Here is a 14141-nt window from a genome sequence, read left to right on the forward strand (position 1 = left end):
TCTTTCTACCACTCCATCAGCTTCAATCTTTTATCTGTCCTCAGAGTAAAACCACAATGGGAGTTGGGCAGGGGGGTGGTTATTCTCTGGGCTATAATTAATGGAATGGAATGAAAAGTGGCACCAGGTGTCAAAAGACCTGGGTTCTAGTGCAAGGTCTACAATAAGCAGTTGTATGGACCCTCCTAAGATCAGTGGGCCTCCCAGGCTAGAGAGTGCCTGCTTCTCTGTAGTCTAGTATTTCCAAATTCACAACTAACATTTACCTTTGGAATTTAAGGACAAGGAAGTAGAATGCTCAGAAATCCCCCAAATCATAAGTTATTCTTAAAATACTTCATTCTTTATACTCTTTTCTTCATTATCATAGGTATCTGGAAACACTCTGTTTACTAAGTAGACATATTAAGCCTGTTTTTACTTACAAAGAACTGTAGCGTACAGAGAATATTTAAAAGACAGGAAGATGCCAGGCAACATATATTGGATAGCATTCAAATAAATATAACATTTGAATATCCTAGAGCAAGGTAAACAGAATATAGAATCAATCGTGTCCAGACTGTTAACTTATTTTGCTTCCAAAGTTTATTTCTCAGAACACCATTCGTAAGATTTGTATAAAGTATGCTAGGTTGTTTATCAAATCATTTTATTTGCAAGAACTCACCATTAGCAGCTGATATGGCCAGACATACAGACGTAATAACATCACAGCAACCAAAAGTAGGGCTAATTAGATGGTGACTGTTTCTCTCTGCTATACTCCTGTCTCAGTTCTTATAGCCTTCAATTCAGTATGTTAGTATTTGATGAAGTTGGATTCTCTCAAACTAGTAATGTCTCTATAATGGTAAGTGTTAGTATTCACAGAATAATTACAATACTTCTCATTTCCTCAACTGATTTTTCTAGGGTTTATGGATTCAAAAAACATACCTTTCTGAAGAAATACTGGGAGGGGATTCCCACGTGGAAACACTGGTCTGGGTCCTAGCCCTAGCGTCTGCATCATCATTCTGGGATGACGGTTTGTAATAGTGACCAAACCACGTAAGTTGGCAATAAGGCAGACCCTAGAGATCAGTGAACTCCTGCAGATCTGTAGTGAGTAGTAAACAACACATTTATTTTTTTTTTTAGACGAAGTGTCGCTCTGTCGCCAGGCTGGAGTGCAGTAGCAAGATCTTGGCTCACTGCAACCTCTGCCTCCTGGGTTCAAGCGATTCTCCTGCCTCAGCCTCCTGAGTAGCTGGGACTAGAGGCATGTGTCACCACACCCAGCTAATTTTTAGTAGAGACGGAGTTTCACCATGTTGGTCAGGATGGTCTCGATCTTTTGACCTCGTGATCCGCCCACCCTGGCCTCCCAAAGTGCTGGGATTACACGTGTGAGCCATTGTGCCCGGCAAACGATACATTTTTAAGTGCCAGACCAACTTACCACATAGATGTTTTAAAAACTAACAACTTTATTGTTGGCTACGGCAGCTTCTCTGGATCTATGGCTTACAAAGAACTGACTGAACCTCTGAATGAAAGAGTAAGAGCATTAGGTTTAGAATCAGAGTTGGGTTCACATCCTAATTCTGCCATGTACTTTACATGTTACATGTTCTCTGGTCTCAGGTTTCATCTGTAAAGTGAGGAAAACATTGCATTATAAGGGTTAAATAATGTTAAGAACCTATGACAATGCCTGGCAGAAATGGCCCTCTCCTGTCCCATTTCCTATTACAGTCAACCTTGACACCAGGGAAGAGGAAGGCCACCAAAAGCTTTCTGATAACAGCAAACCACCCAATGAAGGCCACAGACAGAAAAAATCTCCTTTGGAATTAGTCTCACTTTAAGAATATTCAAGGAAAAAAGTTGAATTTTGCCAAATCCATAAATCGCAAGTGACTATGTACTGTAGTGAGAGCTTTAGTTATTTAAATACTTTAAACATCAATTTGCCAAACAGGTGCAAGACATGGCCCTATCCTCAAGCAGCTTACAATCTAGGAATACAAAGCTGACTGTGATGCACAAAGATGGCAGGAATACAACAAAAGAAGAGATTCCTGCCAACCATGGAAGCCAGGCCATACAAAGGAGCAGCAACATTTCACAGGCATTCATGCAGAAAGGCATTCCAGGCAGAGGGGACGACATGAACATAGCAATAACATCACACAGTATAGTGGAGCCATCCATTTCCCAGCGTGGGAGAGGAGATGCAGGGGATGATGACGGAAAAGGTGAGCTGAAGCAAGGTTATAAAAACCAGAGCTAGAAATGGGACTTTATCCTGGAAGCAATACAGGCACTCCATCTTGGGTCCCCAGCACATTTTAGATAGGGTTTACTTTACACAGGTTTGCATATATATCACAACATGATCTGTTGTAAAAAGCAGGGACATCACCATTATCATTCTCTTTGTTCTTCTAAGACAATCCCTCAGAATCTCCATTGGAATCCTCAGGAACTTTCCAAAGGCCCCAGCCTAAAGTCCCTACAAGATCTTTGCAAAGGACTCTCAGAGATCGTCTTCCATTTGGTATTTGGGAGCACGAAGATCCAAGAAGTACAGTAGTTATCAGCACTACAGCCTGCACTACCCACTTTCTGGACCTCCATGCAGTTCAGTTTCCTGCAGTAATGTATAAAATGAAAACTGGCTGAGAGAGGTGGTTTACAAACCTTTAACAAAGAACACTTTTAAAAAAATCCCCATGCAGGCAGTCTCCAAGGTACTACTGCCAACCCCTGGGGCTCTATGAAACAAACCTAAAGACACAGGTCTGTCCAATTCCTGGGGCTATTTCAATGTTCAAGTGAAAAGGTTAGTTTGGTGGGCTCAGAATCTACATCTTCACCGACAAAACACCAGAACGATCTGATATCTGTCATTCAGGCTAGGGAAGAGCCAAGACTTACTCCCAACCCATGAGGCTGTGCCAAAGTCCTAATATTCCTTGAGTCATACACAGGTTCATGGAGTCCATTCCTAGTCCTACCTCCTCAGAATTCAGGACCAACAAAAGCCTCTTTAGCAAGGAGAAATAATCCTGAAATGCCACCATTAGCAATTTATCCTTTTGATAAAGCACTTGCCGGTCCCCGTTGGAGGAGACATTCATCCCACACTCTTCCAGGTGAACAAGGTCACTAGGGCCATTCTCCATGAGAAGCAGCAAAGCAATTACATCCTAGGCACTTGAGGTAGGCCTACTGACTCAAGATGACAAGTCTCACCATCACTGCCTCTTCCCTTCAGTCACTACATGTAACCATCCTCGTGCCCTCATGCCCCCTTATCCATGAAGCACTCAGAGACAAGTTACCCTATGTTCTTGCTTGGCCTGACTGGCCCAGCCTTTTCTTCCGGCTTTAGGAGCCTCAGACCTTCAGCCTCCACAGGCCATTTAGCTCCTCCGTGCCTACAGGAACATGGAATCCAGAGATGCTGGGAGGTAGAAGGTGTCCTCCTCTTCCCCAGAGTGCAGTTGATGAAGGCTGGAGGCAGCCGCTGGAGGTAGCCAGCAGAATGCACAAAAAGCTTTCCCCACTCAATCCTCTTCCATGCCGTCCTCAATCCACTTTAAATACTGCACATCTCCTTGACCCACAGGGAGACTGAAGACCTCTGGGATTTCAAAAGTATGTATAGCCTTTGGAGAGAAAGCAAAGCCCTGTGAGTGACTATGATTAGAATCAACTCGTGATAAAACCCAACTGGCCAGCCTCATGGGAGGCTCTCTGCAACCTGCCTCACCCCCCCGTCCAGGTCCACAGCCTGTCACTCTCCAGCCTATGTTTCCCATCTGTCAACAAGTGGCCAGTTAGGCCAGATAGCTTCACAGTCTTGCAGACATGGGTTCAAATTCTAAGTTTGCCCCTACTAGCTGTCTGACTATGGACAAGTCACTTAGTTTTCTTCAAATGCTCCTTAAAAAAAAAAAAAGCCCTACATGACTGGACTGCTGAGGATTAATTAACACAAAGTATACAAAGCACCCAGTACACCAGCTGGCACTGTATGCATTCATTAAATGCTAGCTACTCTTTTTATTATTATCCTATGCACATCGCTTCCCAAAACAATCCCCCACCAATATCTCTGTATTCTCTTGCCCACCTAGATTCCACCTGCTCCTGCTGATCAATCAAAAGCCTATTCTTGCTTCAAAAACAAACAAACAAACAAAAAACACACACAAAAAAAACCTCTCTATCCCTCAAGGTCCAATTCAACCATTGACCTTTTCCAAGGGATCTTCCCTGACAATCCAGGTCTACAGGAATCTCTCCTCCTCTCCTGTTTCTTTCACCTGGCCCTTGTCACACAGTGCAAGTTCTCTTCACTTTCTAGGCTGAAGAAACATGAGGACTTGGACCTCAGTGTCCCATCTGTCAAATGAGGATTATAATCCTCTGCCTCCTTTCTGCTGAATGAGGTATTTTAAACTTCCCATAACATGCTTAATAAATCACAGCACATGTATACATTCACATGTTGCTTCACATGTATGCTTAAACATTCTGTAAGTTGGGTGCCTGAAGATAATGAATTTTGTTAACTTACGTGTTTTTATAAGCGGACATACAGAATTCAAAGACATTTTTAACACATTAGTAATAAGAGCTGAGACTGATAAAGTCTTTCATATATGGATTTCACATATTAATTTCCATATGCATAATAACCTATTTGTATAATCCCCATTTTACAGAAGGGGCAACTGAGGTACAGAAAGTATTCATATTTTCCAAGCACTATGGAACAAGTGGCAGGTGGGGAGCCAGGTTTCAAGGTAGGAGGTCCAACTCTCTTAACCCTGAAGCTGTCCCTCACCAGTTAAAATTTTAATTTCTCAACAGTACTGGCTCTACCAATGGTTCCTTACTCTCTCACCTCTGCTGAAGTGGTATCATAAGGGCCCCCTCTATAGCTAGTTTGAGACCCAGATGTAACCATGTATTCACAGAATCCTAGTTCCCTAAGAAGTAAAGAAAAGGTTTCATCATCCATATAGGTGGTTTGCATCTCTGGCCCTATGTTAGAGTCAACCTGAGAAGATTTAGGTGACCACATTAGAGTCATCTAAAAAGAAAGGTGCTTTTTAATACCACTGTACTTGATCCCCGCCCTGGCCAAATTAAGTCAAAATCTGTGAGGTCGGGCCTAAATTGGTAGTTTGAAAAATGTGTCCAAGTGATGCTAATACATAGCAGGCAGTTATGAGAAACACTGGTTTAGACCAGTGCATCTCAAGCTTTAATGTGCAGAGAAATCACCCGGGGGTCTTGTTAAACTATAATTTGTTTCAGTAGGTCTGGGGTGAGCAGGAGATTCTACAGTTCTTGAAAGCTCCCAGGTGATGCCAATTCCAAAAATTCCACTTTGAATGACAGAATGATAAAGGTTTATACTAGAGGTTCTCAAAGTGAAGGTCCACTGACCCCTGGGGATCTCCAGGACTCTAGGGGGTCCTTGGGGCCAAAACTACTTTCATAACAATATTATTTTGTTATTTGTTCTTTTACTATGTTGACATTAGCACTAATGGTTTAAAAGAAAAAACAAAGGCCAGGTGTGGTGGTTCATGTCTCTAATCCCAGCACTTTAGGAGGCCGTGGCAGGTGGATCACTTGAGCCCAGGAGCTGAAGACCAGCCTGACCAATGTAGCAAAACTCTTGTCTTTACCAAAAAATAAAGACAAAAAATAATAATAATAATTAGCCAGGCATGGTGGCGGGCACCTCTAATCCCAGCTACTTGGGAGGCTGAGGCAGGAGAATCGCTTTAACTTGGGAGACAGAGGCTGTAATGAGCTGAGATCATGCTGCAGCATTCCAGCCTGGGCAATAGAGCGAGACTCCGTCTCAAAAAAAAAAAAAAGGTAAAACTGCTGGCACTTCAGCATGAGTTGAGACAGTGACACTAACCTGTACTCATTGTCATTATATTCTTCACTGCCACACAGTTGGATTTCTAAAAAGTCAGTTTCACTTAGCATCTCTGATGAAGTAGGCAAAATGACTACTTTAATTTCAATCCTTGTGTACATGCCTTTTCAATATTCTGTGTGACAAAACACTGGTAGGAAGTACACATAAAGCATTTCTACTACATGCCTAGGTTCACTCCGTGTCTGATTGTTTTAGTACAAGTTAAACTTTTCTTTTCTTTGGTGGAACACCAATTTTACTTTCAAGTCCGAGTAACCATAATTTGTCATTTCTACAAATTATAGTTACTTCAGGCTTGAGTATTAGGTAGGCACTTCCTCAAATATGAATACATTGAGCCCACCACTCAAATAAAGACAATTGACATCATGGATGGCCAGTGATAAAATTGATGTTTTCAAACAAAACTAAATTTTGAAAGACCTGACTTTATCACCATGAGCTTAAAGTGTCCTAGAATTTAAAGATGTTTGAGGAGATCCAGCTGTCTTATTAAGCCAGAATCTGCTAAAATGTAAAATGTCATTCTTCTAAATTTTTTTGTCTTTAGGAAATATTACTTTCCTTAAAAATGCATTATTTATGTTAATATGTAATGGTTTTATCATTTTAAATGAAATAAAAATATTTTTATATTCTGTTTTAGTTTCTAAAACAGTAAACTTTTATATAACCCATAAAGTTCTTTTGGGTCTCAATTTTTAAAAGTGTAAAGGGGTTCTGAGACCAACATTTTGAAGGCCACTGGTTTAAACTATCTTATTCTAGCCCCTCATTATACACATGGAGAATCTGAGGGTCCGAGAGGGATAGGGACTTGCCCAGAGTCACAAAGACGGTGGCTGGCTGGGATCCAGGTCTCCAGCTTTTCAAGGTCATTCCCTTAGTACCTTGGCTGGTCCTATGGAAAAGGAGTGAGAAGAGATGCCAACCTTACCTGATGCAGATGGACAGCATGAAGACCCTGGAAGTCTTTGTCTTCATTAACTATAGATGAAAACAAACAAACAAAAACTAAAAAATGCTGCTTTAGGACCTGATCCCCAGTGCTGCCACTGCTCATTCATCTGGTCATTTAGGAGACAGCTTTCCTCTGGGGTCACCAGGCCCTGTCACTAGCTTACAAATGAACCCAGGGCATCTTATGTGGGGAAACACCTCAGTCAGTTATCTCTGCTAACTTTTAATTGGAACCTGGAAAAAGGCCATGGTCTCACTCACTCCCCTATCAAGACCTCCTATGGGCCAGGTTTGGTGGCTCACACCTGTAATCCCAGCACTTTGGGAGGCCGAGGTGGGCGAATCACCTGAGGTCAGGAGTTCGAGACCAGCCTGACCAACATGGAGAAACCCCATTTCTACTAAAAATACAAAATTAGCTGGGTGTGGTGGTGCATGCCTGTAATCCCAGCTACTTGGGAGGCTGAGGCAGAAGAATCACCTGAACCCGGGAGGTGGAGGTTGCAGTGAGCCGAGATTGCGCCACTGCACTCCAGCCTGGGCAATAAGAGCGGAACTCCGTCTCAAAAAAGCAAAAAAAAAAACAGACCCCCCTATGCTCATATCCTCACTCACTAACAGGATGTTAGTGGCTTCTATTTTTCCCTCCCAAAAGTACCTGGAGAAGGGAACAAAACCAAATTATGATGCTCCTAAGAGGAGCTCAGTGAACTGTCAAACCTGGCCCACCTAAGTGACCCTACTGAGGAGAAAACTTAAAAATCTTTCCAAGCCTATATAAACAAGTCTAGAGTTGACCAAGGCCTCACATGTCATCTGGTCCAACGCATGCATCTCACATTTGCCTGAACACTCCTGGAGGTGGGAGGTTCATCAACTCTTGATGAAGTCCATCTAACTTAAAGGTTTTCACAAGATGCTTTTTCTTATAGTGTGCCAACATCTGCCACCTAGATTTTTCCCCAGCTGGCCTCATCAAGAACCACCCCAGGACAGCCCTGCAGAAAATCCTATGTCTTCTCTGCTTGAGCTCTTCCAATGCTCATCCCTACACACTGGTGCTATTTTGATCACTGACTTTCCAAGGTGAGTGCCGATGAATGAATAACTAAAAAACACAGAAGACTGCAGGGAAGAAGTAAGCCTTACAGTTATGGAAACTTTTAGATGCTGAAAACAAAGTCAGCAATGATGATCAGAAGACAGTATAAGAACGCCATCAGGGGAAAGGAAAGACATTTACCCTGAGAATATCAACAAGGGCAAATCTAAGATGACCAAGGTCACTGGCCCTTCCTGTGTCACAGGACTGTGGCAAAAGAATACATCACGAGAAAGGATGGGCATATAAAGGAAATAGTAGGATGAAATTCTACTCAATTTCCCAACCCTGGTCTCCAGACTGGCTAAATGTGACTCATCTATACAAGTATTTAAAAATTCAGAGACCTGGGCCCCCATCCTCAGGGGGTTATTGAGTAGATTGAGGCTGGAGTTCTGGGATAGACAGCATATACTTTCACAAAACTACTCAGGGAGACCTACAATCCCCAAAAAGTTAAGGTCGACTGGTTTGTGCCAATTTTTACAGGTGACGAAATAAAGGCCAAAGAAGGGGAGAAATCACCCAAAAGGTGAGCAGCAAAGCTGAGCTAGAACCCTGTGCTTCTGACCTCCCCCTACGGTTCTTTCTGCCCCCTTCACCACCTCTGGAGTTACTCTGTAGTCACTTCCAACCTTAACACTTCAAGATATTTCCAAGATGAGAAAACAAAGCCCCCCAGATAATTACAGAAAAATGAGATGGTAACTACAATAGACAGAAGAAAATAACCTCTTACGTGATGCCTAGACAAGGATTCACCAGCAGACACCTCTTCCCCTCCTCCATCTAGCAATGACACAGCCCAGTCACTCCTCCCCAAGTAGCTGAGAGTGACAGTTTCCTGGTAAAATTAGAAAAACATCCCACAGTCTGCAGGACACCAGGTGGTGCCTCCAAGGACTAAACAGTTCACTGCCCTTACCTGGCTGCCTCCAGCACAGATCCCCAGGAGCATTAAAGCAAAATCTGTCTGCCTTCTCCCTTCCTTCCCTTCCCCTCAGTCCTGAAGCTGGGGGTTTAGGGATGAAGAAGTTCATAGTCTGCTGGCACGGGGCACTCACCAGGAGGCACATGAGGACAGAGGGCCACAGGCAGCTTGGCAGAGGGCATCATGAGCCCAGCCTGTCCAGAGCATCACAGGTAATTTAGCTGCACCATGGCAGTGAATGGCAGCCATGGGCAGAGGTGCTAGTGGGCGGGCACTGAGGGCCTAAACTGACCTCTCTCCCACCACCTGCCTCCTTGTTCCTCCCTGGCCTGGTCTGCCAGGCTTGCCAGAAGGACACCAGGAGAGAGACAGTGGAGGCAGCAGCAAAGAGAGGGAGGAATTTCCACTGGACAGCCTTCACCCTTAAAACAATGCAAGCACCACACCAGACCTACAACCCTTGCAAAAATACACTATTTTCACTTTCCATTCAAACAATTTTTAAAAAATCAAAATTTTGGGATGTCCCCAAAGACATAAACTTTTATTAAGAACACAAAACCTTCAGAATCCACAGCATACACACACACGTACACAAAATTCTTCCACTTTAAAGAGGCCCAACCCACCAACAAAAACAAACAAGAGAAGCACGCACATGGCTGCCTCTCTGGCCCCTTCCTCCCAGAATCTCCCTTCTAATTCTCCTTGGCTTAGAACACTCTTAATCCCTACTTCTCTCCTTAATGAACTCTTTCCAGGCCATCCAAAAGATACTCCCATAGTTCTCTGCCCATAAAGCACTTTGCACACCCTTTTTTTTTTTTTGAGGCAGACTCTCGCTCTGTCGCCCAGGCTGGAGTGCAGTGGTGCGATCTCAGCTCACTGCAACCTCCGCCTCCTGGGTTCCAGCGATTCTCCTGCCTCAGCCTCCCAAGTAGCTAGGACTACAGGCACTCGCCACCACGCCTGGTTAATTTTTGTTTTTAGTAGATGGGATTTCACCACATTGGCCAGGCTGGTCTCCAACTCCTGACCTTGTGATCTGCCCACCTCGGCCTCTCAAAGTGCTGGGATTACAGGCGTGAGCCACCGTGCCCGGCCTGCACACACTTTTGTGGTAGCATAAACTACGGGGAGCAGTAACAAATAAGAAAAGCAGCAAGCTAATGGCTGACTGTTGCCCTTCTGAATACGGACTCCACTGTTATCAGAATTTCCAAATTTTTAATCCAGCTTTTTAATGTGAAGTATCCTCATTTTAAAAATGACAATTCTGGGGGTAGGGATACAGAGCAGAGAAATATAAGTAAACTGTTTAAGAGAATTATGTCTTAGTTGTGGCAGGAGTAACACAAGTGTTTTAAAAATTCAACAAACAGCACACTTTAAGTTGGCAAATTTTATGTAAATAGTATCTTAAAATAGGGAGGGCAAAATGCTGGAAACCAATTCAAAATTGTTTTCAAGTAGGCTGACCAAACAAAACACATCTGTTAATCAACCCTGGCTTGCGGATTGCCAGCTGACAGTCTCTGCATTTATTGTAACCTGTTCACCTATCTGTTTCATTCCCTGGGATTAGAATTTTTTTTTTTTTTTTTTTTTTTTTTTTGAGATGGAGTCTCGCTCTGTCACCCAGGCTGGAGTGCAGTGGCCCGATCCCAGCTCACTGCAAGCTCCGCCTCCCGGGTTTATGCCATTCTCCTGCCTCAGCCTTCTGAGTAGCTGGGACTACAGGCGCCTGCCACCTCGCCTGGCTAGTTTTTTGTATTTTTTAGTAGAGACGGGGTTTCACTGTGTTAGCCAGGATGGTCTCGACCTCCTGACCTCGTGATCTGCCCGTCTCAGCCTCCCAAAGTGCTGGGATTACAGGCTTGAGCCACCGCACCCGGCCTTAGAAATTCTTAAAGGCCTAATACACTTCTTAGCAAAGTGTCTGACAAAATCCAATAGTTAATCAGTTGTAGGCCTACTCCTGTCATTTACATTGTTAGTTGTGCAGACTCAAGGGAGTTACTTAATTTTTGTGTGCTTTCAGGGGATTTTTCCCATAAAGGAAGGTCTAATATCTCCTTCATAGGTCTGAAGTGAGGATTAACAGAGATTAACGTTAATGCTTATAAAATGTGGCTGGGCGCAGTGGCTCACACCTGTAATCCCAACACTTTGGGAGGCCGAGGTGGGCAGATCATCTGAGGTCAGGAGTTTGAGACCAGCCCGGCCAACATGGTGAAACCCCATCTCTATTAAAAAGACAAAAATTAGCTGGCGTGGTGGCACACGCCTGTAATCCCAGCTATTCAAGAGGCTGAGGCAGGAGAATCACTTGAACCCGGGAGGTGGAGGTTGCAATGAGCTGAGATTGCTCCATTACACTCCAACCTGGGCGACAGAGCAAGACTCAATCTCAAAAAAAAAAAAGAAACCACTTATAAAATGTAAGGCCATGTCATTCAAGAGCAAGGAGTCTCTTGTCAACTACCAATGTAAACTCTGAAAACCTCCATTTGTGATTGAAGAACTTACTATCTATAGAAGAAATATGGTTAGAGAAAATGAGGCTGAGTGGTCCTAAGGAAACCTTTATATTTTAAGTCACTAAAATCAAGACCATGATTTTTTAGAGCTGTTACATTAATAAGAATGGAACTGTTAATGACCATTTACCTCAGATCCTGAGATGATTTCCTGAGCCGATGTCCCCAAGTTTAGCTCAGGACCCTGCAGAGTTTAAGCGCAATGTTTGTTACATGACTAAAATGATAGGGATGTGTGGCTGGTGATGAAAAGGATGATGGTAGTTATGAAAATGATGTTAGCGTAACAAGGGAAGGATGGTCTCTGGAACCTCTTCGTCCTTCAACTCAGGTACCTCTACTCTCTCCAGATTCACTTCGAAGGTTACATTCCAAAGGTTCAATTTCACATTAATGGCTTGGACAGTTTCTTCAGACATATCAAGACTCTGAGTGCCATGCCAGAGGGTCCAGGCTTTTCTTCTGGCAGCTTCTTATCCTCCATCTTGTCCTGCTCCTTATCGGATCCTGATTCAGAGTCAGATTTCCCCTCAGACTCAGATTCTGTATCCATCACCTTCACCTAAATGACATCCTCTTCTTCATGTCTTCTTTCTCTTTCTTCAAGTCCTTTGCTTTATTTGAAGGTTCTTCTGCATCTCTTTATAGGTATAAGCAATTTATTGAAATCTTTTTTAAAAGCCAAGCTTTAATCCAGGAAAGGATCCATATCAATTGCAGCATCAGTGAGGCCTGAGGTCTAGCATCAGACAGCATTCAATTTCCTCTGTCTGTAAAGACTTCTTCCTATGGACATAGACTCTCAGTTATGACTAAAGATTGAAACTTGAGTAGCTCACTAATTTCACTTTCCCTGTATCAATGAATCTTAAACCCACCTGTTTTGCAGACACTAAGATTTTTTTAACTTCTTCATTAGCTCTAGGGAAAATGCATCATCATTCACACATCCTCCCACAGTTTCCAGCAAGCTTAAGAGTGGCTGATTTTATATCACAAATCACCTCTTTTATCACTACCAAAGAATCAGCAATATTGTACTGTTGCCATGTTTCTTTCAGAGTAAGGCGAGGGTTTTTTTCAATACAGTCAGCAAAGTGGTCAAACATATGTTTGGTGCAATACCTCCCAAATGCTTCCATTATACCCTAACCCAAGGGCTGAAGAAAGCTACGGCCTTCCTGAGGGAGAAACACAATCAACATTAGAATGAACAAAGAATAATGAATCTGGGTGATTGGGACCTCCGTCCACAATTAGCAACATTCTGATTTCCGGATTTTTCTGTTAAATGACTTCCGACTTGATGGATAAAAAAATAACAAAACCAATCCATAAAGTGGCAGTGGTAATTCTGGGTGTGTTCACAAGAAAACAGGAAGGCATTTATCTCTTTCTGAAAGACAAGTGGGGGATTAGAGTCTTTGCAAAGCAGCAGTGGTTTTATCATTTTGTCACCTGAGGCACTGCCACAAAAAAAATGAGGGAAATCCTGTCCTTAGCTTCCTCTAAGCTTTCCAGAGTTTTGTCTTTTGCCCCAAAAGTAGGAAGACATGCACAGAAAAGATGGGTCGTCTCCTTGGCGTTGAAGACATGTTGATGTACATAGCCTCTCTCCCGTTGCTTGGAATACTCGGTGCCCACTCAGCATTTAAGGGTCCTTCCTCCCCCATCAACCTGGTACGTTGCAAAACAGCAGCGATTTTTAAAGTTCTCAAACCATCCCTTGCTCCCATGATACTTATTTGGGTTGTCCTCCCCAGATGTTTCCTACTGGTTCCCTGTGGATGTATTAGGCCTGGTTGTAGATGGCCTTCCCAGTCAGATGTCGCCCTCTATCATCTGGTCCTCCACCTAAAAGGTTAACTGGATCTCCACCTTCACGATGTTTATATTACCGGGAATATACAGCAGCTTGGAGCATATGGGCGAGCAACTCTCCACACTGGTTTTTCTTGGTTTTCGGGGGGGGGGGGGGGGGGGGGGTCGGGGGTAAGCAGGGTCTTGCTGTCACCCAGGCTGGAGTGCAGTGGCATAATCACAGCTCACTGCAGCCTCGACCTCCCAGGCTTAGGTGAGCCTCCCGCTTCAGCCTCCCGAGTAGCTGGGACTACAGGTGCGTGCTACCACATCGCACTAATTTTTTTCCTTTTTTTTTTTCCTTTTTGATAGAGGCTGGGTTCTCACTATGTTGTCCAGGCTAGTTTCGAACTCCTGGGCTCAAGCGATCCTCCCGCCGCGGTCTCCCAAAGCGCTGGGATTACAGGCACGGCCACAGCGCCCACAGCTGCTTCTCCTTGGTGGACTGATCAACACCAACGAGGCGGCGCACGTCCCTATTACTTACGCCTTCGTCCGGCTCCTGGAGAATATTCATCCAGTCTTCCTGGAGGCACGACGCTCCGCCTCCTCTTGACAGGTGTCTGGCCCAAGATCAAGATTCCCCTCCAGGCCTCCGCTCCGCCTGGGGCGGCCTCCCTAACGGCTGCGGTCGCTGCGGCCTAGAGCCTGGTTTTGGAGCCGCGAAGCCGCCCACGAGGCTGTTTAACTTCCCGTAAGTCTCCATCCTCGCCGCTCCGCTGGCCGGGAATTTGGCAAGTCTCTGCCCTACGCGATAAACACGTAAGCCAACTGGAAAACTGGCCT

At 44.1% G+C, this 14141-nt stretch overlaps 1 long non-coding RNA gene across 2 annotated transcripts; it reads right to left on the reverse strand.

The window, feature by feature from the left end:
* Positions 1 to 570: 570 nt before the first annotated feature.
* Positions 571 to 13968, reverse strand: LOC117098748. 2 transcript variants are annotated; one of them, XR_004443572.1, is made up of 4 exons: positions 13843 to 13968; positions 11626 to 12281; positions 6900 to 6949; positions 571 to 3659 (listed from the first exon to the last, which is right to left on the reverse strand). It is a non-coding gene; the product is annotated as an uncharacterized LOC117098748 (long non-coding RNA). The 2 variants fall into 2 exon arrangements; XR_004443573.1 differs by lacking the exon at positions 13843 to 13968 and adding an exon at positions 12374 to 12511.
* Between the last annotated feature and the right edge of the window lie 173 nt (positions 13969 to 14141).

Source organism: Trachypithecus francoisi, unplaced genomic scaffold, assembly GCF_009764315.1.
Source record: "Trachypithecus francoisi isolate TF-2019V2 unplaced genomic scaffold, Tfra_2.0 Lachesis_group16, whole genome shotgun sequence".
In the NCBI taxonomy this organism is placed as follows: domain Eukaryota; kingdom Metazoa; phylum Chordata; class Mammalia; order Primates; family Cercopithecidae; genus Trachypithecus; species Trachypithecus francoisi.